Below are 21,365 nucleotides of genomic sequence, written 5' to 3' on the forward strand. Positions count from 1 at the left end.
CCGGGCGTGCGCGTCCAGCTGCGCCAGGGACCGCACCCGGCGCCCTCAGGGCAGCACCTGGCAGCGGCGGGGGTGGCTGCCTCCAAACTGGGCGCACACGCGGCTCACACAACCTGGCGCGTTCGGCTGAAGGCTCCGGGGACGCGCAGCCCCGTCGGAGAGCCCCGGGACCATCCTCCAGCTCCTAGGCGGGAGGGCCGGCGAGAGCCGGGTGGAGCTGGGTAGGGCCCGGAGCCAGCTTGCTCCCTGGGATCCGGCCACGGTTGCCCACGCAGCTCGCTCGGGGCCGGCCGCTGGACGAGCTGGCGATCGTCTGAGTCCAACGAAGTGAGCTGGACTGGAGACTTTGCGCCCTCGGTGGGTCCCCACTGAGCGTCCACACTGAGCGGTGAACCCGGACTGAGTTCTAATGATGAACACGGCTGCCTCCGCCCCGTTGCGCGCCCTGGGTCCAAGAGTTTGATTTCTTCTGTCTTGACTTCATCCTCATCCACCCCCACCCCCCAGCTCTTTTTATTTGCATCTACCTTGGTGACTACTCTTATTACCAGGATCTAGCAGTTTCCAGGGTCTGACAATAAAGCCAGCCCTTAAGTTGCAGGGAGTTTACTGGGGACGGAGCTGGGCGGAATGCGCACTGCCTCAGACCCCATTTGGTACGCAGAGAATCTTGTTCTTTTCTTTCAACTGCATTTTTCTTTGGTTATTCCATTTGCTTCGTTGCAAGGCAAATGAAAAGGCTTTTTAGCTCATTCAGACTTGGCTTCTCCCAAAAATCTACTCATCTGGGGTCTTCCGATTCTACCAAGAGAGGCTTCTGAAAGGCCAGTGACAAAGTGCCCCTTCCTTCCTCCATTGCACCCCTAAATGTGGAAAACAAGGGAGAGTTCTCTAAGCTTTGGCACCACGCTATTTGATTACAGTCTTGTCTGGCAAGCAGTATGCCCTTACGGTGTTACCAACCTAAGTTTTGGGGGTTTTAGAACAAATAATTATTGAGCACCTACTATGTGCCAGGCACTATGGTTGGCTGTGGGGATGCAGCTATGAACAAGACAGCAGAGTCCCACCCACATGGAGCTTATCTTGGGGCCAGTGTGGGGGGAGTTAGACAATAAACAGAGAATTTCTAGTAATGAAAAGTCCCATGGAAACAAAAAAGTTACCATAACAGAGTGGCTATGGAGGAAGGGCTGCCGAATAAAATGCAGGACACGCTCTTAAATTTGAATTTCAGATAAACAATGATTTTTAGTATAAATCCCAAATGTTACATGGGACATACTTATATTAAAATACTATTTGTTGTTTGTCCAAAATTCAAATTTAACTAGGTGTTTTGTGGTTTTATTTGCTAAGTCTAGTTACCCTGTGTGGAGGGGTTTTTTTGGCGGAGGGAGTTGTTTGTTTTTTACATTATGTGTACAAGGAGAGTCTCTATGAAAAGATAAAATTTGAGTTGAGGCTTAATGAGGAAAAAGAACCAGCTATTGAAGGATCCAACTCCAGCATTCCAGGCATCAAGAACAGAAAGTACAAACTCCTTGAGGTAGAAAGCGGCTTGATTAGGCATGTTCAAAGTCAGATGGAGACCACTCCAAATAGAGTGGAGCAAAGTGGGTGGGGTTGGTAAGAGATGGAGTGGAACATGGACAGGATCCCAGAGGGGTGGGTCCTATAGCCATGGTAAGAGTTTGAGGCTCTTATGAGCAAAATAGGGAGCCATTCGAAGTTTCTTAAGCACAGGAATGATGTGATGGGGTAAATACTTCATTGTGGTGGTAGTTACATGGATCTACACTATACACTAGATAACACTGCATAGAACTGCACACACACACACACACACACACGCATGTGTGCACGTGTGCACATAAAAACAGGTAAAATCTGAATAAGTTCAATGAGTTCCACCAATGGCAATTTCCTGGTTTTGATATTGAACTATAGTTATTTATGATGATACCATTGGGGGAAACTGTGTGAAGTTCACATGGGACCTCTATATATTTGCAACTTCCTGTAAATCTATAATTATTTCAAAATAAATAGTATAAATAGAAAGCAAAACATTAATAATTAAGTATGTTTTTAAAAAATTGTGAGCTGCTGAAAGTTTTCCTTTGGAGCCTTAATTGTTAGAGAATGAAACAGTCTCAGAACCACAGTGGACTACTCTTTCCCCGGAGCTCTGGTCTCACCAACCCCAGGTAATCCCCAGGAAGCCTCTGAGGAGCAAATGTGGGGAAAGTCCAAGGTTCTTGAGACTGAGTCCACATTAGGGCAGGCTACCAGCTGCAAATGCAGACACGAAGGCTGCGAAGCCCTCTCCACACCAAATAACAAAAGCGAACCGCAGTTGCCATTGTGTAAGTACCTCATCACATGAGAAAGCAGAGGCGGTGGCATTTTTCATTTCCTTCCTCTTCACTCCCATTTTCTATCTTTGTATTTTACTTCCTTGAGTCCTTACTTTTCACTTTAAAAGTTTCAGTTAAACTTTTTAAAGTGTCAAATTATGAATATCATAGTTAAGTCAAACTACGCAGCTTAGAGGCTTACATGTGCCCTCTCTCTAGAGTATATGTTAGCTAATGGAGGCTACTCAGGGTACTGTTAGTCTTACAAATTGAGCTACACAACCAGGCTTTTCCTCTAAATCTGCCTCAATTCCTTTTTTAATCATGATGATGATCATTTTCAAAAGCCCAAGGCAAACCATCTTTTCTACATCAGACATTAAGGTGAAAGTATTAATATCAAGACCACAATAAATTACCTCAATATAAAGTTACTCTGATAGCCGATAAAAGAAACTGCAATACCCAGAAGTCTTATTCTCCCTAAATTAAGAAAAATACTAGTTTTACCAATGACAAGGTAAAACAGAAGCACAGAGAAGACAAGTAAAAAATATAGTATTACCATAAAAAATTAAGAAGAAATGATCATTTCTTACCAGAACTCTTTGCAAATACATCAAGTTTGTCACTCCAGCTATAACCTGGAGATAACTCTACACAATTCAACCTTACATTCATATAGTCTTTCAATGATCCATTTAATTGACTTTCATAGTTTAATATTTTCATTTTTTCTACCTAATTTTGTCTTAAAATACTGTGAGATTTTGAGTTCTGAAATCTATAATCCCAAATAACACTTACCCATCATCATGAATTTATTTACACAACTTGAAAAAGCATATGTAACTTTTCCTAAATATCTGAAGTGGATTATAAAAGACTGTGCTACACATTGTGTTTTATATAAAGATGCACTAGACATAGTCTCTACTGACAAATGACTTATTATGCTTGAGAAGATACTTACAAAAACTCTGCAACACAAGTGGAAAGAGAATGGAACAAATTGATCACAGAGGGAATACAGAGGAGTGAAGAATCACTTCTGGCTTGACTAATCAGGGAGGCCTCATCTGAGCCGAGATCTAGTGTAGGTGACAAGGTATAACACGAAGATGGATTGCCACCAGCAAGGGAAAGCAAAATTCACACCCCCATAGCAAGACTTCAATAAATGTTGGTATCATTTTTATTATTATAATTTACTATCTTGAGCATCTATTGTTAGGATTAATATTAAATTAATATATGCATCAAACATTCATATATAGGATGTTTGGAAGGTGATATATAGGTAATATTTGAACAGAAACCCAAAGGAAGTGAGAGAGGGAGCTAAATAACAAATCTGAGGGAAATTTTTTCCTTAGTGTAAAGAGGCTGACGTAGGAACATGCTCAACTTGAGCAATGGCAAGGAGGGTAAACTAGCTGCAGCAAAGAGAGCAAGAGGGGGTTGGGAAGAGAAGATATTGCAGAGATGGCTCTGGGCCAGATCCTGGAGGATTCTGTAGGCAAAAGTAAGGGCTTCGGACTTGGGTAAGAGGGGAAGCCATTGGAGGGATTTAGTACGGTTTTCTTTATAATCCTATTGCATTTTAAAAGACTCACTGGCCTCTGTGTTGAAAACAGAGTAGAAGAGGGCATGGGAGGAAATAGAGTTTCGACAGAGCCACCACCGTAATACATGGGGACCAATGGTGGCCTCCACTGAGATAGTAGGTGAAAAGCGGTGACTGCTAAATACACAGTATTCTGAAGACAGAACTGACAGGATTTGCCATAGTTGGTACCCATGCATTATGCTAAGTTGTTTGCATCACTTATATATAATTCTTACAGCAACACCATTTAATAGATGAAGAAACCCAGTATAAGGCATGTTAAGTGACTTGCGAGGTCACTCACTGAGTAATTAGATCTGGCAATGGAAGCCAGGTCCATGGGATTCCACAGCCACATGGCTTCTTTAAGATGTATAGATATGTATAGATAAATAGAATAAATAATGGAAAGAAGCCTCAAAAGGTGAACTGATCCATGGCTTTGCCTTGGGTGAGCAACAAGGCCTCTTGGACAGAACCACAGCTTCCACTGAATGAGATCAAGGACATAAATGTATGCACAAAAACAACATTTCTGGGACTAATTGAGTTAAAGGCCAACTAAATGGCACTTAAGGAGCCCTGTTGTCAGTGGAGCCCTGGCTGCTGTCCCAGCTCCCAGACTGGGCCAGTTGCCTTCAGGCCCTCATTTTCTCTCTCTGTCTCTGAAATGGAGATAATAACATCTATCCACCTGACCCATCTGACAAAGACTCAATTCAAAGACAAATGTAAGCAGCATTTTTGATAAGAAAATACTGTCCAAAAGAAAGATATTATCATGACTTTGTAACCTAAAACAAGAAAAGCTACCAGACTGATTTGTTCCATCTTACAGGAAAAGACCATGCCTATATGGAATAAAGTATTTTGAACCTTTTGAAACCAAGAACCCATCATCACAATTCGACATATTAAGACAGCTGCTAACGACACAATCAACTCAACAGAATAAATTCCTATTCTGGTGTAAACTGATTTTGCCTTTTTTCCTTCAAAGTTATCTCTGCAGGGTTCTCAAATTCAGTTTAATGTTTAAATAACTGCAGAGGAGCTATTTCTGTTTATTCTGTTTAAACTAAGCCACTTCATATTTTCTTCTCAATCAAAATGGTAAAAATTTCTGGAGTCCTAGACCAAGGGAGGTTCTGGACTTTCTATTAATATGTAGGAAGGGCATAAGAGTGCCCATGTGGCCAGAGGTAGAGAAAGAGGGGACTTAAAGCTGTATTTGCAAAAAAAATAAAAATAAAAATATTTTAAATCAATTGTCCATATCATAGAAGAGAGGAAGAGGTTAACTGGAGATTAGGAGGGAACAAAAGCCTCCCCTTCCCCATCCTTGATGGCAACTCTATCCAACACAAGTCAGAAAATATGGATATTTGCCTTGGTTTTGCACCCAAGTGCTCTGTAACTATAGGCTCTTGCAAGCCTCAGTTTTTCATTAGTAAAATGAAGAAAAAGAACTGCTTACCCTCTTAGGTCCCTTTTAGCTTAAAAATTATGTAAGGCTCTGAAACAATTCTCTAATATAGGATATGATCCATCTATTCATTCCTGCCTGATTTTCTACTTTCCCAGTGGTATACAGAAAGGCAGGTGTACTGGATGGTCATGTAAATAATCCCCTCTGAATGTATACCATGTTACAGAAGCTGGCAGGGCCTCTGCTCCTACCCTGGGGCCTCAGCACTTCAGTATGAGTACCTGCGCCTGTCTGTCTGAGAGCTATCCCCCAAACTGCACTCCCTCCCCCGAGTGCCTAGAGCAGCCTTCAACCAAGAGTGCTGGCAGTTGATGTTAGTTGGAGTATCTCTAGTTCCCTCCCATCAAGTGAGGGGTTGGGAGGGATAAATTAGAGGCAGGGATTCTGTATCTCTCCTGGTCCAGCTTCTGTGGTCATTGGCTTGGTAACACACCTTTTATCAGCTTCTTTCTTTCCCTGTCCAATTTGCCCCATCCCCCTAAAGCTGGTCCCTACACTTCCCAAATAAACTGCTTGCACTTGAGTCCTTGTCACTAAGTCAGCTTCTAGGGGAACCCAAACTAAGACACATTACGTGGACATTTCAAGTCCTAGCTAATGAGGTTTCCAACTTGACCATTCCACAAGAATAAAAGTAATGTTCTCCAGCAAGATTCCTTTGGGTCATGCAATTCTTTTATAGAGGACTATTTTAAAAAATGTATCCCTGAGCCTACAATCTGGCTCCTAAAAGTGAAGCCCTTTGAGAAACAGAGTATTAATCTATGATTTACCTCCTCGATGTAGTTCACTGACTTCCTAAAATAGACAATAAGGTAGACTCACTATTTATATACCCTGGGAAGTTAGTCTCAACTGGTCATGATCATTCCATCCCTCTTGTCAGACCTGTGACCAATGCTGGAAACTCTAAGGGTACATCAGTTGGGACTGGATTTCACCACAAGTAACACATAGTTTTAAACATGTTAAAGAAGTGGGAGGTCATCACCTGTACCTGGTATGGTGCTGCCTTATTGCTCTACAACACATGCCTGCCATTCCCAAAGTCACCTCATGCTCCAAGGTCATCAGTAGAGGTATTAATAATACCACAACAGACTGAATGCAGAAGCAGCTACGTGAATCTGTCCTTTATTAAGCCAGAAATTAAAGTAAAATTAAAAAACAATCCCATTCTTCTCACTAATTTTTTTGTTTTGAAAAATAGCTTTTTAAAAAAAGAATAGTATTTATGTTAACATGTAATACTTTTATTATTGATATTTTAAATGAATTAATACATAAATATTTTAACTTTTTCTTCATAATGCCTAGGGACCGAGGGAGGATTAGAAATAGTCATAGAAGAAATAGGAAGAAAAGGATCAACTTACTTTTTAGCTACTGATATGCAAAATAGGGTTACTTGGCAGAAAACATAGTTTTGCTAGGCAGTCCATCTATGTTAAGAGTTTTACAAAGACTTTCATTTCTTCCTTTAATATGTCAAAGACTGAGCCTAAAGGGCTTGATTCATAGAGGTTTTTAAAATGGTTGAGAAATAAATCCCTACTTTCTTCATCAGGAGGGTGGAAGAAGGAAGAAGGCAGCTGTAACTAGGGGAAAGATGACTTTCTAGGCATCTTCCATCTGCCCCTGGAAGAGTCACTCCTATCTCTGTCCATACGCCTCTTAGCAGGGGTGGGGACTTGCATGAACCTCACCAACAGGTCACTCACCTCTGGTTTCAGGTTGGGGTCTGTCAAGGGGTACTCAGAGCTGTCTGTCCTGGTGGACTGGCCTTTCCCCAACAGGACCTCTTTACACTTAGGATCCCAAAGAGCTTTTGTTTCTTTCTGTTGTATCTGTTGTTACTTAATGTATTAGAAATCAGTAGTAAGAAAAGATGCCAAATAGAGTAGAATAGATTTATTACCTTGAGAGTAGAGAAGACCTTTAATATTATGTAGAGAAAAAAAAAAGCTATAAAATGAAAGACTGGTAAGTTTTACTACATAAAATTTTAAAGAATATACAACAAAAAAACACCATAAACAAAGTTAAAAGGGAAAAATAAAATGGGAAAAAATATTTGCAACAATATATAGTTGGCAAAGGACTAAAATACAGAAATTATAAAGAACTCAAATTGATAAGACAAAGACAAACAACTCAACAGAAAAATAGGCAAAGGATATGAACAGGAAATTCACAAAAGTGAAATTTCACTAGCAAAAAGGAAAAATGAAAATTTAAACCCGACTAAATACAGTTTTTAAAGTTTTCTGACAGAGAATAACAAGATATAAAGTAGTTTGATTGTGTTAGCGGTTGTTATGAGTATAAGGAATGAATTTCACAGTCATTACTAATGGCAGTGTGATTTTTTTAGCCACTTAATAGGTCAATTTGGCAACATCTACTTAAATGCATATTAATTTATGACTCTGAAATTCTGCTTCTATACATCTTTTCCATGAAACACTGCACAGACACTAGAAATTATATATAAGAATTTTATTGCAGCATTGTTAGAAATAGCAGCAATGGTTAGTAATTGCAAAAAAAGAGAGGGGAATATGAATATTCTTCAACAAAGGAATTATACAAATTGTGATTTTTTAGGAAAATTCTATGTAGAAGTCAAAAAAGGGCTAGATTAATATTTTTATATGAAAAAGATCACCAAAACATTGCTGAGTCAAAAAAATCAAGCTGTAAATTGATATTTACACTGCAATAGCCTATTGACATTAATAAATCAATTTGCAAATAGAAATCAGCAGTACATTAAAAAAATAACACACCACAACACATTTAGATTCATCTCCATGGTGTCATAATAGTTTGACTTGGGGAATTTATTAAAATAGTATGCCTTATTGGGCATATTATTGGTCAAATGACAAAATAATACTCAGAAGACATGTAACAAAATTCAATATCCTTTTCTAAATTAAAATCTTTAAATCTTATCAAAATAGAAAAAGGTAGATAATTCCTTAATGTGATATAATAACATGTGTATAAGCCCAAAGCCAATAATATTCTTCATAGTGAAGTAATATTAGAAGCAATCCTGTTCATGTCAAGAACAAAGCAAGAATGCCAAATAAGGGCATGGTCACTTAAAAGTATCTGCAAGAGTGAGCCAGTGCATTTAAATAAGGAAATAAGATATGTAAATGTTTGGAAAGAAGAGGAAAATTTTCCATCATTTATAGATGATATTATTGTGTACTTGAAAAACTCAAGGGAAGACCATAGAAATAATAAGAAAAGCCAATAAAAGTAATAACCAAAAATAAAACCAAGTTAATAAACTTCATAAGATAAATCCAACAGCTATATGAGGAAGGGTTTAAACTCTACTATAGGGCATGAAAGAAGACTGGAATAAATGAAACATACATGGATGGGGAGACTCAATATTGAACAGATGTCATTTCTAACTAAATGATTCTGTTAAATCAATGTGATTCTAATCAAAATACTAGGAATTTAAAAACTTGACATCCCACTGGTTGTTTCTTTGGAGAACCCTGGCTAATACATGTAGGTAAATATGCATATACCACACGTGCATTTAGGCCATCTGGAAGGAAACACATCTACTTATTAGTGGCTTCTTTGGATATGGGGCACAGAGAATTTTTTACATCACACTATTTTGAGCTGTCAGATCTTTATAACAACCATTTGTTAGCTTTATGAGAAAAACCTTTTAAAAACTGGTTTTTCTGGTTAGAATTTTAAGATGACATGGAAAAGCTTTAACATTGCTAACATAAAGAATGGATATACAGCCTAATATAGTGGGGTAAAATCAGGCTTGGGCATTAGAAGAGCTGTGTTTGAATTCAGCTTTTACTCGTACTTACTCTTATTCATTCATCAAACCCATATTTACTGAGATACTAGTACCTCTGTGCTAACTCCTGGAATTCTAGCAGTGAATGTGACAGAACAGTTACTCCCATTTATGGAGCCAATGATCCTATTTACTAGTTGTGTTCCTTAACCTATCTAGACTGTAATTTCCCCATCCGAAAAAATGGAAATAGCAAGGACCACCTCCCAGATCACTGTGAGAAGCAAATGAGTTAACATGTGAGAAATCACCAAGTAGTGCCCAGAATACAATGAGCACTCAGTGAATGTTTGCTGAATGTGAAGTATGTGCAGTCACAATTTACTTCACTAGCCTGGGCTTTTGGTAAAAATAGTCCACAGAACTACTTTTGGTTTGAAAATAAATGATGTATAGATACCAATACTCATACACGGCTTGCATGAGAGGATATTGTTCCCTTTTAAAAGTCAGCTAAGATAGAAAATTTTGTTAGCGTGAATCTGTCAGTGATCTTGTGAACAGAAAGATCATTTTGGTATGTCAAACTGGCATATGTCATTACAAGAAAAGCTCTCGAGATGTGTTAGGTTTGCTCATTATTGCCGGGCTCACATCCTGGAATTCCCAGCTTGAATCCGTAAATGCAAGATGACAGAACTGGCATCGCTTAATTTTGTTAAAATATTGACTAACCTGACTTTGATTTTAAAATATTTATTTTAAATGTATTTCAACAATCTTCGTTTATGATATTGTTGCAAATAATTTTGAAGCAACTATTTTTCATTGATTTGTTCAACTAAATTGACAGTGAAAAGAGATGAAATCAATAAGGAGATAAAGGGGAAGAGAGAATAGCTAATACTTACATTAACTCATTGAGAACAGCAAAGATAACTGCTTCTCTACCAATGTAACTCTTTTTTTAGTTGACACATAATAATTGTACGTATTTATGGGGTACAGTGGGATTATTTGATACATGTATGCTGTGTAATGATCAAGTCAGGAGAGTTAGCATTTCTAGCATCTCAAACATTCATTGTTTCTGTGCCCTGAGAACATTTAACATCCTTTCTTCAGGTATTTTGAAATATATTGTACAATATTGTTAGCTATAATCATCCTTCTGCACAATTGCACACCAGAGCTTATTCCTCTATCTAACTGTGACCCTGCACCCATTAACTAATTTCTCCCCATCCCCTCTCTCTACTCCCTTTCCCATCCTCTGGTAACCTCTATTCTACTCTCTACTTTTATTAGACCAGCTTTTTAAGGTTCATATATGAGTGATATCATGCAGTATTTGTCTTTCTATGCCTGGCTCACTTCAATTAACATGATGTCCTCCAGGTTCTTCATTGTTGCCTCAAATGACAGGATTTCCATCTCTTTTATGGCTGAATAGTATTCCATAGTCTATATATACTACATTCTCTTTATCTGTTCACCTGTCAATGGACACTTGGGTTGATTCCATATCTTGGCTATTGTGAACAGTGTTGCAATAAACATGGGAGTGCATATACCTCTTTAACATACTGATTTTATTTCTTTTGGGTACACATCCAGTAGTGGGATTGCTGGATCATATGGTAGTTCAGTTTTTAAATTTCTGAGGAAACTTCATACTGTTTTCCATAGTTGCTGCACTAATTTGCATTCTCACCAACAGTGTATAAGAGTTCCCCTTTTTCTACATCCTCACCAGCATTTGTTATCATTTGTCCTTTTGATAATAGCCATTCTAACTGGGGTAAGGTAATATCTCAATTGTGGTTTTGGTTTGCGTATACCTAATGATTAGTGATGTTATGCATCTTTCATATACCTGTTGACTGTTGTATGTCATCTTTTGAGAGCTGTCTATTCAGGTCCTTTTCTCATTTTTAAGTTGGATTATTTGTCTGTTTCTTTGTTTGTTTGCTATTAAGCTGAGTTCCTTATATATTCTGGATAACTCCTTGTTAGATGTAAAGTTTGCAAATATTTTCTCTGACTCTGTAGGTTCTCTTTTCATTTTGTTGATTGTTTCCTTTCCTGAGCAGAAGCTTTTTAGTTTTATCAAATCCCATTTGTCTATTTTTGCTTTTGTTGTCTGTGGTTCTTGTCCAAAAACTCTTATCAATATAACTCTTATACATAATGATTGAAAATACATTTCAGTTTGGAAATCACCTGGTCATGTTGAATCAGAGGTGACCCTTCTGTTTTACTGTGGTAGACATTCCAAAGAGGGATTGCATTTATTTCAGCCAAGGCATTGTTTTATTTTTAGTGTTTTTGGATTATTCTTGTTATTTTATTTTCTCTTGTAGTAAATGAACAACTAAGAAGATAAAGTAAAACAGTAATTTTTGAGTCAATAACTTCTATTTTAAAGCCAAAAATGCAAAAAAAAGGGAACCAATAATTCAATTCAGTGTATATCTTCTGAGCACTTCCAAAATACAGAGAACTGTCCTAAGTGCTAAGTGGATGCAAAGACGGATTATGCCTGATCTTTACCCTTGCAGAGAATATATTCTAGAAAGGGAGCTATGACACACGTGTAAATAAGTATTAAATAATAAAGGATGATATATGTTCTTTAAGAAAAACAAAAGATGTTGTAGGGCTAGTAGAGAGAGAAATAGTTGCTTCAAATTTAGTATGTCCAAATCTGATCATCTGATCTTCCCCATCCAACCTGTTTTTCACCTGCACCCTTTCCAATCTCAGTTCATGGCAACTCCATCCTTCTAGTTGCTCAGGTTAACTATATCTAATACAATGGGAAATTGAATGGCCTTCAAAATATACCTTCAAAATATACCTAGAACCTGCCCATCTCTCTTCAACTCTACTACTACCACTCTGGTCCATGTCACTATTATACCTTGCCCAGATTACTACAATAGCTTTATAATTGCTCTCTCTAGTTCTACTCTTACCACCCTATAGTACAGTAGGCAGAATGATCCTTTAAACACATAAAATATATCATGTCATTTCAGTGCTCAAAAATCACCAAAAGCTCCATATTTTGCATAGTGTAAAAGCCAAAGTCCTTACAAGGGTTGAGAAGACTCTCCGTAATCGGACCTCTCATTTCCTCTCTGATTCTCTCCTACCATTATTCCTTGAATACCCCAGGTACATTTGTTCCTTAAGGTCTATGCAATGGCTATTGCTCGGCCTAAAATTCATTTCCCTGGGATATCTGCAGGACTAACTCCTTCATGTCCTTTAAGACTTTCACAACAAAGCCAACCAAGACCACCTTGTAGAAAAGAGCTCCACTCCCATCAATCACCACTTCTGCTGAGAGCATTCTTAACCCTGTTTATCCTGCTCTTTCTCTCTCTCTTTTTCATAGTGTTTGTCTTATAAAATCAAATTTTTACATTTTTTATGTTTATGGTTTCCTATCTGTCTTCTGCCACTGAAAGTAAGGTCCAAAAATCCCGCTTCTGGGCATATATCCAAAGGAAATGAAATTAGCATGTTGAAGAAATATCTGTACTCCTTTATGTGTTCATTGCAGCTATTATGTTAGTGTTATTCATAATAGCCAAGATGTGGAATCAACCCAAGTGTTCATCAGCAGATGAATAAATAAAGAAAATGTGGTGTATATATACATAATAGGTTACTATTTTACCATAAAAAAGAAGGAAATTCTGTCATTTGCTACATGAATGAACCTAGAGGACATTATGTTAAGTGAAATATGCCAGGCACATAAAGACAAATACTACATGATCACACTTATGTCTGGAATTTGAGAAAGTTGAATTCATAGAAGTAGAGAGTAGAATGGCGGTTACCAGGGGTTGGTGGGAAGAGTTGGGGTTAGAAAGGAGATGGTGGTCAAAGGGTACAAAATTTCAGCTAGATAGGAAGAATAAGTTCAAGAGCTCTACTTTACAATGTGGTGACTATAGTTAATAACAGTGTATTCTTAAAAATTGCAAAGAGAGATTTTAAGTGTTTGCACCAAAAAACAAAAGAGGGCTGTCCAGAAAGTATCCAGCAATGTAACCAATCTCATTATATTAACAATGGCTGGATTCTTTCTGGACAGCCCTTGTAAGTATGAGGTAACATATGTGTTAACTAGCTCAATTTAGCCATTTCACAATGTGCAAATATTTCAAAACCATGATGTACATGATAAATATATGCAATTTTTGTCAATTAAAAATAAATAAATAGTAAGGGTCATATGGTGGTAACTTTGTTGGGTAACTGATGTATCCCAAGCTCCTAGAACATTGCCTGACACATATTAGACACACAACAAATGTTGTTGAAGAAATTAGATATTTAGCAAACAGAAATTTAAGAAACATTAGTGAGTATGTATTATGGTCAAGATTCTAAGTTGATCTGGAACTCAGGAAAAAAGCAAAAGATAATAATAGCCAATATTGTGGATGTGTATGTGTGTTAGTCCATTTCACACTGCTATAAATGAAACCAACTACACTAAAATGTAAGGCAATAAGCCAAAAATAGTGATAAAAATCTGATTTCCATGAAAGTTAACCAGCCATTGTTCACGGACTTCCCCATGGCTAACTGCTTACTGCTTAAGTGGCATGTATCCTCCTTGACAAGGTCAAGATCTGTGACTTCCCCAACTGCTTCTATAGATAGCATCATGATTATAAAACCTAAAACTGACCTTTGAGATATCTTCCAGATTCTGCATTTGAGAGGACCCACTGACATCAAGCAAACCCGTGGACATGTGTGGGAACCGATCCAACAAGTTCTGAGGCCCCCTACCCAGGAAATGTCTCAGCCAAGAAGACAATTTCTGTTTCCCAACCCTATGAATTCATCCCTAGCCAATCAGCAGACCCAATTCCCTAGCCCTCTGATTGCCAAACCACCTTTAAAAATCTTAGAGCAAAAATTCTTGGGAAGATGGATTTGAGAAATTACTCCCATCTTCTCACCAGGTACCTCACAATATTAAACTCTTTCTCTTCTGCTATTCCTGCTGTCTCAGTATATTGGCCTTTCCTAGGCAGTGGGCAAGGGACCCAGTTGGGTGGTAACATAAAGGAAATAACCTGAGGCTGAGAAATTTATAAAGAAAAGAGGTTTATTTGTCTCACGGTTCTGTAAGCATGGTGCCAGTTCTACTTCTGGTGAGGGCTTCAGAGAGCTTCCAATCAATATAGGAGAGGGGGAAGCAGGCATGTCACCGGTGTGTCACATGGCGAGAGAGGGAGGAAGAGAGGGAGGAGGTGGTGCCAGCCTCCTTTAAACAACCAGCTCTCTCGTGAACTAATAAAGCCTGAACTCACTCATTATTGTGGGGAGAGCGCCATACCATTCATGAAGGATCTACCCCATGATCCAAACCCTCTCTGGGTTTTGGGCTCTACCCTCAACACTGGGAATCAAATTTCAACATGAGATTTGGAAGGGCCAAACATCCACACCTTATTATTATGTACTACTGGGGGAAATCCATGAAGGCAAAAGAAAGGCAACTATGAAAACTTGGGTGTAGAAGATAAAATTTGGGTGTAAAAGATGAAATTTGGGTATAGACGTTCTCTTTTGTTTCCAAAGAAGCAAGAAGTTTCCAGAGACAATCACAGTTCTTTCTATGCTATTGAACACAAAATTCTTCCTGCAATTTTCATTCAGTATTAAATACATATTTCCCGTTTAATCTCCCTGGAATGAAACTTTCAGCATCCGTGCATGTAAAACATGGTACTTTTCCCTTTATTCGTAGAATTAGGTTTTGCTTGAACCTAATCTATCACTGCATAAATCACTAGAAAAACCTCAGGCCTTTATCTGTTTTTCTGTCTATATCAGCTGAACAAGTAAAATAAATTGGTGATGCTGGCAGATTTAAATCCAAACACTACTTGATACCTTGTTTCTTCAGTAGAACCCTCAAAAGGCCTGCCATGTGCAGTGCCCACCAACTTTTTTGAACTAAGGCTCTATGGCTCAGAGAGACCATTTGAATCTTGTGACACTTTTGGATTTATTAAATCCTTTCATTATTAAATCTTTTACTAGTAATTATACACCTGGGTCCTCCAGAATTAAGTCTGTTCTTTAAGGGATCTTAAAAGAGTAGATTGATTGCCTAAGCTTATGGTATAAAGGATTTCCTGGTGATGCATTTGGTCTCTGAGCTGTCCAAATCTACATGTTCATGACTCAGTTTTCAGTAATAAAGTGATAATTTTTATATTACAACCTTGACACATATCTCTGAATCATAGATACTGCATAGAAATAATCTCAATTTGTTTCCATTGACTGTACAAGATGGGGTATTTCCTTATCCTTTCATTTGAAAATTCTTTATTATTTTTTTTTTTTTAAAAAAAGGACTTTGGTGTGAAGCAGTGCTCTTTAATGATTAGAGCAAGGAGAAGCCAGCAAAGGGATGATGGAGAACTCAGAATCATGCATGAGCATGCCACTTCACAGAAAAGGTTTTCAGGAAGAAAGGGGGCATTCAACACTGTCAAATACTGCAAAGAGGAGAGAAGGACAAGGACATAGAAATGATAAATGGATTTTGCAATTATATTTCAAAAGTTACCGTGACCTTCAAGAGAATAATTATTAAGGCAATTATCTCAGAAAAAGTTTTTTATGATGCCCAGTTATAAAAATAGTGTGATGGACTCAAGAAAAGATTTTATTTGCTAAGTGAGAAAGCCAAGCATACATAAAACATTTTATGGTACAAACAATATTTATTAAATATTAAGCAATAAGAAAAACTTTAAATATTTATACTTCATCACAACTTCTTCATTTGTCATTAATTTCAGTAGCAGTGAAAAGTAGATGGTAGGCAGCACTTGTACTTGGAAAAGCTTGAGTTTAAGTCCAAGTTCTGCCGCTTTCTAGCTTATGACTTTGGACAATTCACTTCAACTCTTTGTGTCTCAGTTTTCTCTTCTGTCATATAGGCTCAAAAATATTTGCCTTATTGACCTGACAGGCTTACTGGGGAGAATAAAGGAAACAATGTAAGAGAAAGTGTGAACTATAAGTCCCTTAATTCCAGGGCCAATATTATCTACAGACAGGATGCTGGGCTAAGAGAACCTACTTCTTCTTCAGCTCAACTACAGCTTGACCAGGCCATTGGGCATTCCAGATACCCATTGTCTCATTTGTAAAATAAAAATGTCAACACCTGCCTTATTTATCTCCTTTGATGGTTCTAGGCATCGAATGAGATGATGTATAAAAGAAATTTGCAAACTGTAAAGTACAATACATTTGTAAGGAAATATCTACAGATTCTCTGTGTTTAAGAGTCTGGGGACAGTGGTTCTCAAACTCTAGTGTGCATAAAAATCACCTGGGGAGCTTGGTAAGAATGCAGATTCTAGAGACCCTTTCCCAGAAATTCTCAGTCAGTACTCTGGAGAAGGGCCTGGGACCCTACGTCTGGAACAATTTCCCAAGGTGATTCTGCTGCATTCAGCGTTCATGTCATGAGGCAGAGAGTGACAAGACTGGGAGTGTTGTGGGGGGTGTAAGAGTAGAAAGGGGGAAAAAGTGGACGGCACCCCACCGTCATTCTGGCTGATGGAGGCCTGGAAGTGGGGGAAAGGATGGGCTATATTTCTGAGTTCCTGGGCCTCACATTTTTTCTCAGTTTTATTAAGGTATGATTAGCAAATAAAAATTATATAAACTTAATGTGGACAGATCAATATTTTGATATATGTATACATTGTGAAATGATCACCATAATCAAGCTAATTAACATATCCATCACTTTCATAGTTACTTTTCTGGTATATATGTGGTGAGAACATGTAAGATCTACCCTCTTAGCCAATTTCAAGTATACAATATTTTATTACTAACCATAGTCACCATGCTGTACATTAGGTCTCCAGAGCTTTTTCACCTTGCATAACTGAAATTTTACTAATATCTCCTTTTTACTAATATCCCTTTTACTAATATCTCCTGATGTCCCCCTCCCCCCAGGCCCCTGGGCCTCACCCTCAACCTCTACTAGGAAGGATGGTTGTTCCTCCCAATAGGAAAGTTCCAGAAGCTGTTTTCCTAACAGCAACAGTTTAATCAGAAAGTAGGTAACCAATACTATAATCATCTTATATGTTTAAAATTGGAGTGGGTATTTGAACATTGATGAACAAATTGATATACTGGGATGTGGGATTGTTTTATACCAAAATGTTAGCCTTTCCCAGTCTTTGATGCCAAAATTACTAGTCATGAAAACTGATTATTTGTATGGGGGACAAGCACATATTCCCTTCCCCCTGGGCATAAGGGCAATCTCTCTTCCAGGTCTCCCTCTGGCTACACCTTGGCCTTTTGATCTACAGAATGTCACATACCTCAATTCAAAAGAAGATAGTCATCTTCATCCTCTACCAATTGGTTTTGTATACTAGGCAATAACTGGTGTTTTCACCAGCAAAAATTCCCTTTCTACCCCTGAGGTGTATGATTGTTCTAAGTGCAGGGCAGTACTTTTCCCATAATTTAATCTGGAACTATTAATATGCTATAGTTCTGCATAGCAACACAAAGACAGTGTTGATGGGTGCTAAAATAAAAACAAGTGACGAAACAAACCCATGTGGAGTTAAAAAGTAAGTCCATGCCCTCTACTCCAAAGTATTTCTCAATGGTAAAAATTTCCAAGTAATTTCTGTCTCCTTTGAAATCTCTCTCTTTACTATAGATCATCAAGAAGTTTCAAATACATTTCAGAGAAGATAAATAAGGCATATCTTTCTTTCAAAAGTGTATGAATTCCAAAGACTTTCACTCTAAGACCTCTAAGTTCCCCAGCTTGATTTTATAATTAGGCAGCAGTTTACCTTTGAGAAATAGTCCTATGGGTTTTATTGTACTTTTACCCTTCACTTCTGTTCATCTGCAATATTATTATCCACTCAAGTCCATGTTTTATCATTTGAAACAGGACGCTTCCTGTCTAAAGAAGCACATACAAGAATTCTATTTTCTCTTGCCAAAGATCTATACATAGTAGCTCAACTTTCATGAGAAAATGTTCAAGTATATAATTCAAAATAAAACGTGACACATGATATTTTTAATGGCGATGATCATTATTCTTTTCACCAAACCTGCACACCATGGCTGTGATTTAACATGGGATGGAGGAAGATGGTTAAACAAATAATGATACATCAACCGGTAAAATACAGCATTTTCATTAAAATGACAAATATGTAAACTATACTAATATTATAAATAACATGTATGTACAAAATAGTGTTCATTTTACAGTTACTTCAAAATATAGTCTACATACTACTTAAAATTATTAATTTATTTAAACTCTGATTTCTTGGGCAGCGGCCAGGTAGCCCAACTTCGCCAAGGCTCTTGGTGCTCCACAGCCTGCAGGCACCTGGCTCGCACCCTCCCTGCCGCCAAGATTTCCCAGAGGAAGGTCAGCTCAGCCTAGGGGGCAGCGAAGGAAGAGCCCAAGAGGAGATCAGCATGGTCATCACATAAACCTGCAACAGCAAAAGCAGAAACAAAAAAAAAAAAAAAAAAGTGGAAACAAAGCCAAGAAAAGGCAGCAGGAAAGAATAAATCTTCAGACAAAAAAGTACAAACCAAAGAGAAAAGGGGAGCAAAGAAAAAACAGTTGGAAGTGGCTAACCAAGAACTAAAGGAGATTTCCCTGCAGAAAATGGAGAAACTAAAACTGAGGAGAATCCAGCCTCTGATGAAGCAGGAGAGAGAGAAGCCAAGTCTGATTAATATCTCATCAGTGGTCCCTGTTTCCCTTCTTGTACAAAAATATTCCAGAGGAATATTTTTATGAACTATTTTGTAAATGCAGGATTTTTAGTAGCTCTAGAAACATTTTTAAGAAGGAGAAAATCCCATCTCATCCCATTTTTTAAGTGTAAATGCTTTTTTTAAACAGTGAAAGCATTTGCTCGTTGTTTATCTTTTGGCACAACCAGAAAGGAGTGTGGGATATTGAATTATAAGAGGCTTTGACTCTCTTGGGTGTCAGCTTAACATCCCATAGATGTGGGGTTAGTTTTTATATCCTATAATACAAGTCATACTAAATGGCAATGTGGAATCACAGTCCTGGATTTAATGTCTTGAACATTTTAAATTACTTTTATTCCCATGTTGTTTTTTAGTAGAATTGTTTCCAAAAGAAAACTACTACTTGATCATGGCTCTCCCTGTCAGAACTGTGTGCACTCCAGCAACCAAAGCAAAATTGGACAAATGTGATCACACCAAACTAAAAAGCTTCTGAACAGCAAAGGAAACAACCAACAAAGGGAAGAGACAACCCACAGAATCAGAGAAAATATTTGCAAACTACCTATTTGACAACGGATTAATAACTAGAATATATAAGAAGCTCTAACAACTTGATAGGAAAAAATCAAATAATCCAATTAAAAACGTGCAAAGGATCTGAACAGACATTTCTCTAAACAAGACATACAAATGGCCAACAAGTATATGAAAAAATGCTCAATGTCATCAGTCATCAGAGAAATGCAAATCAAAACTACAATGAGATATCATCTCGCCCCAGTTAAAATGGCTTTTATCAAAAAGACAGGCAATAACAAATGCTGGCGAGGATGTTGAGAAAGGGGAACCCTCCTACACTGTTGGTGGGAAGGTAAATTAGTACAGCCACTATGGAAAATAGCATGGAGGTTCCTCAAAAAACTGAAAATAGAACTACCATATGACCCAGCAATTCCACTGCTAGGTATATATCCAAAGGATAGGAATTCAATATATCGAAAAGGTATTTACACCCCCAATGTTGATTGCAGCACTATTGACAATAGCCAACATATGGAATCAACCTAAGTGTCTATCAAAGGATGAATGGATAAAGAAATTGTGCTACATATACACAATAGACTGTTATATAGCCACAAAAATAAATTAAATCCTTTCACTTGAAACAACATGGATGGAACTGGAGAACATTGTGTTAAGTGAAATAAGCCAAGCACAGACAAATCTCACATGTTCTCATTCATTTGTGGGAGCTAATTATTAAAAACAATTGATCTCATGGAGACAGAGAGTAGAATGATGGTTATCAGAGACTGCAGAAGGGTAGCAGGCAGTGGGGCATAAAGTGGGGATGGTTAATGGGTACAAAAATATAGTTAGATAGGTAGAATGTTGATAGTACAACAAAGTGACTATAGTCAACAATAAGTTTACAGTGTACTTTCAAATAACTAAAAGAGTGGAAATGTAATGTTCCTAACACAAAGAAATGATAAATGCCTGAGGTGATGGATACCCTAATTACGCTGATTTGATTAATTCACATTGTATGCCTGTATCAAAACATCATATGTATCCAGATATACAATAATGTACCCATAATTTTTTTTAAAAAAGGAATTATGTGCAGTCTCTAACATCTTTGGTCATGGTAGCCCTGTTTTCCTAATAACTTTGTCAATGTACTGTGAAAGATTGAAAATTTGACTATGTAGTATACATGATGATAAATTGTGAATTGGTGGGACTTATGTAACAGCCTATCAACATTTGAAAATACTGGTACTTGACATACTCTTAGGGAAAATTTGCCTTCAATTTTAAGCTGGAAAGTCATCATAATAACTGTTTAAAAAAGAATTACAATATACGGCTTTATAGATTTTCAGGACATATGTTAAGAATTGTGTACAAATTGAAATGTCTGTGTACTGATCCTCAAAACAACCAATAAAATTCAATTATAAAAGAAAACAATCTCTGCTTTCTTAAAAAAAATGGCCACTTAGAGAAAATATAACACATAACAAGATAATATAAATCAGGAAAAAATTTTAATATGAAAAGAAATAACGTACAGCTATGTAAAACATATGTAAGCTGACAAGGTCAGAATTCAATTTAGTGAAATATAAAGTTTTATGTCCCATTAGTTATTTTTCTCTATAAATTCAAATGCATAATAAGATGTCTTTCGGCCATAGTTCATGAAAATCACTGGCCAAGATAGCTGCATGAAGGAAGTTGTCTGAGACTGAAGATGTGCTCTGAGCT

The 21,365-nt window shown here is 37.5% G+C and overlaps 1 pseudogene; it reads left to right on the forward strand.

The window, feature by feature from the left end:
* The first annotated feature begins 630 nt into the window (after positions 1-630).
* Positions 631-19,064, forward strand: LOC123648173 (annotated as a pseudogene).
* Positions 19,065-21,365: the final 2,301 nt, after the last annotated feature.

The sequence above is a fragment of the Lemur catta genome, chromosome 12, assembly GCF_020740605.2.
Source record: "Lemur catta isolate mLemCat1 chromosome 12, mLemCat1.pri, whole genome shotgun sequence".
NCBI classification, from domain to species: Eukaryota; Metazoa; Chordata; class Mammalia; order Primates; family Lemuridae; genus Lemur; species Lemur catta.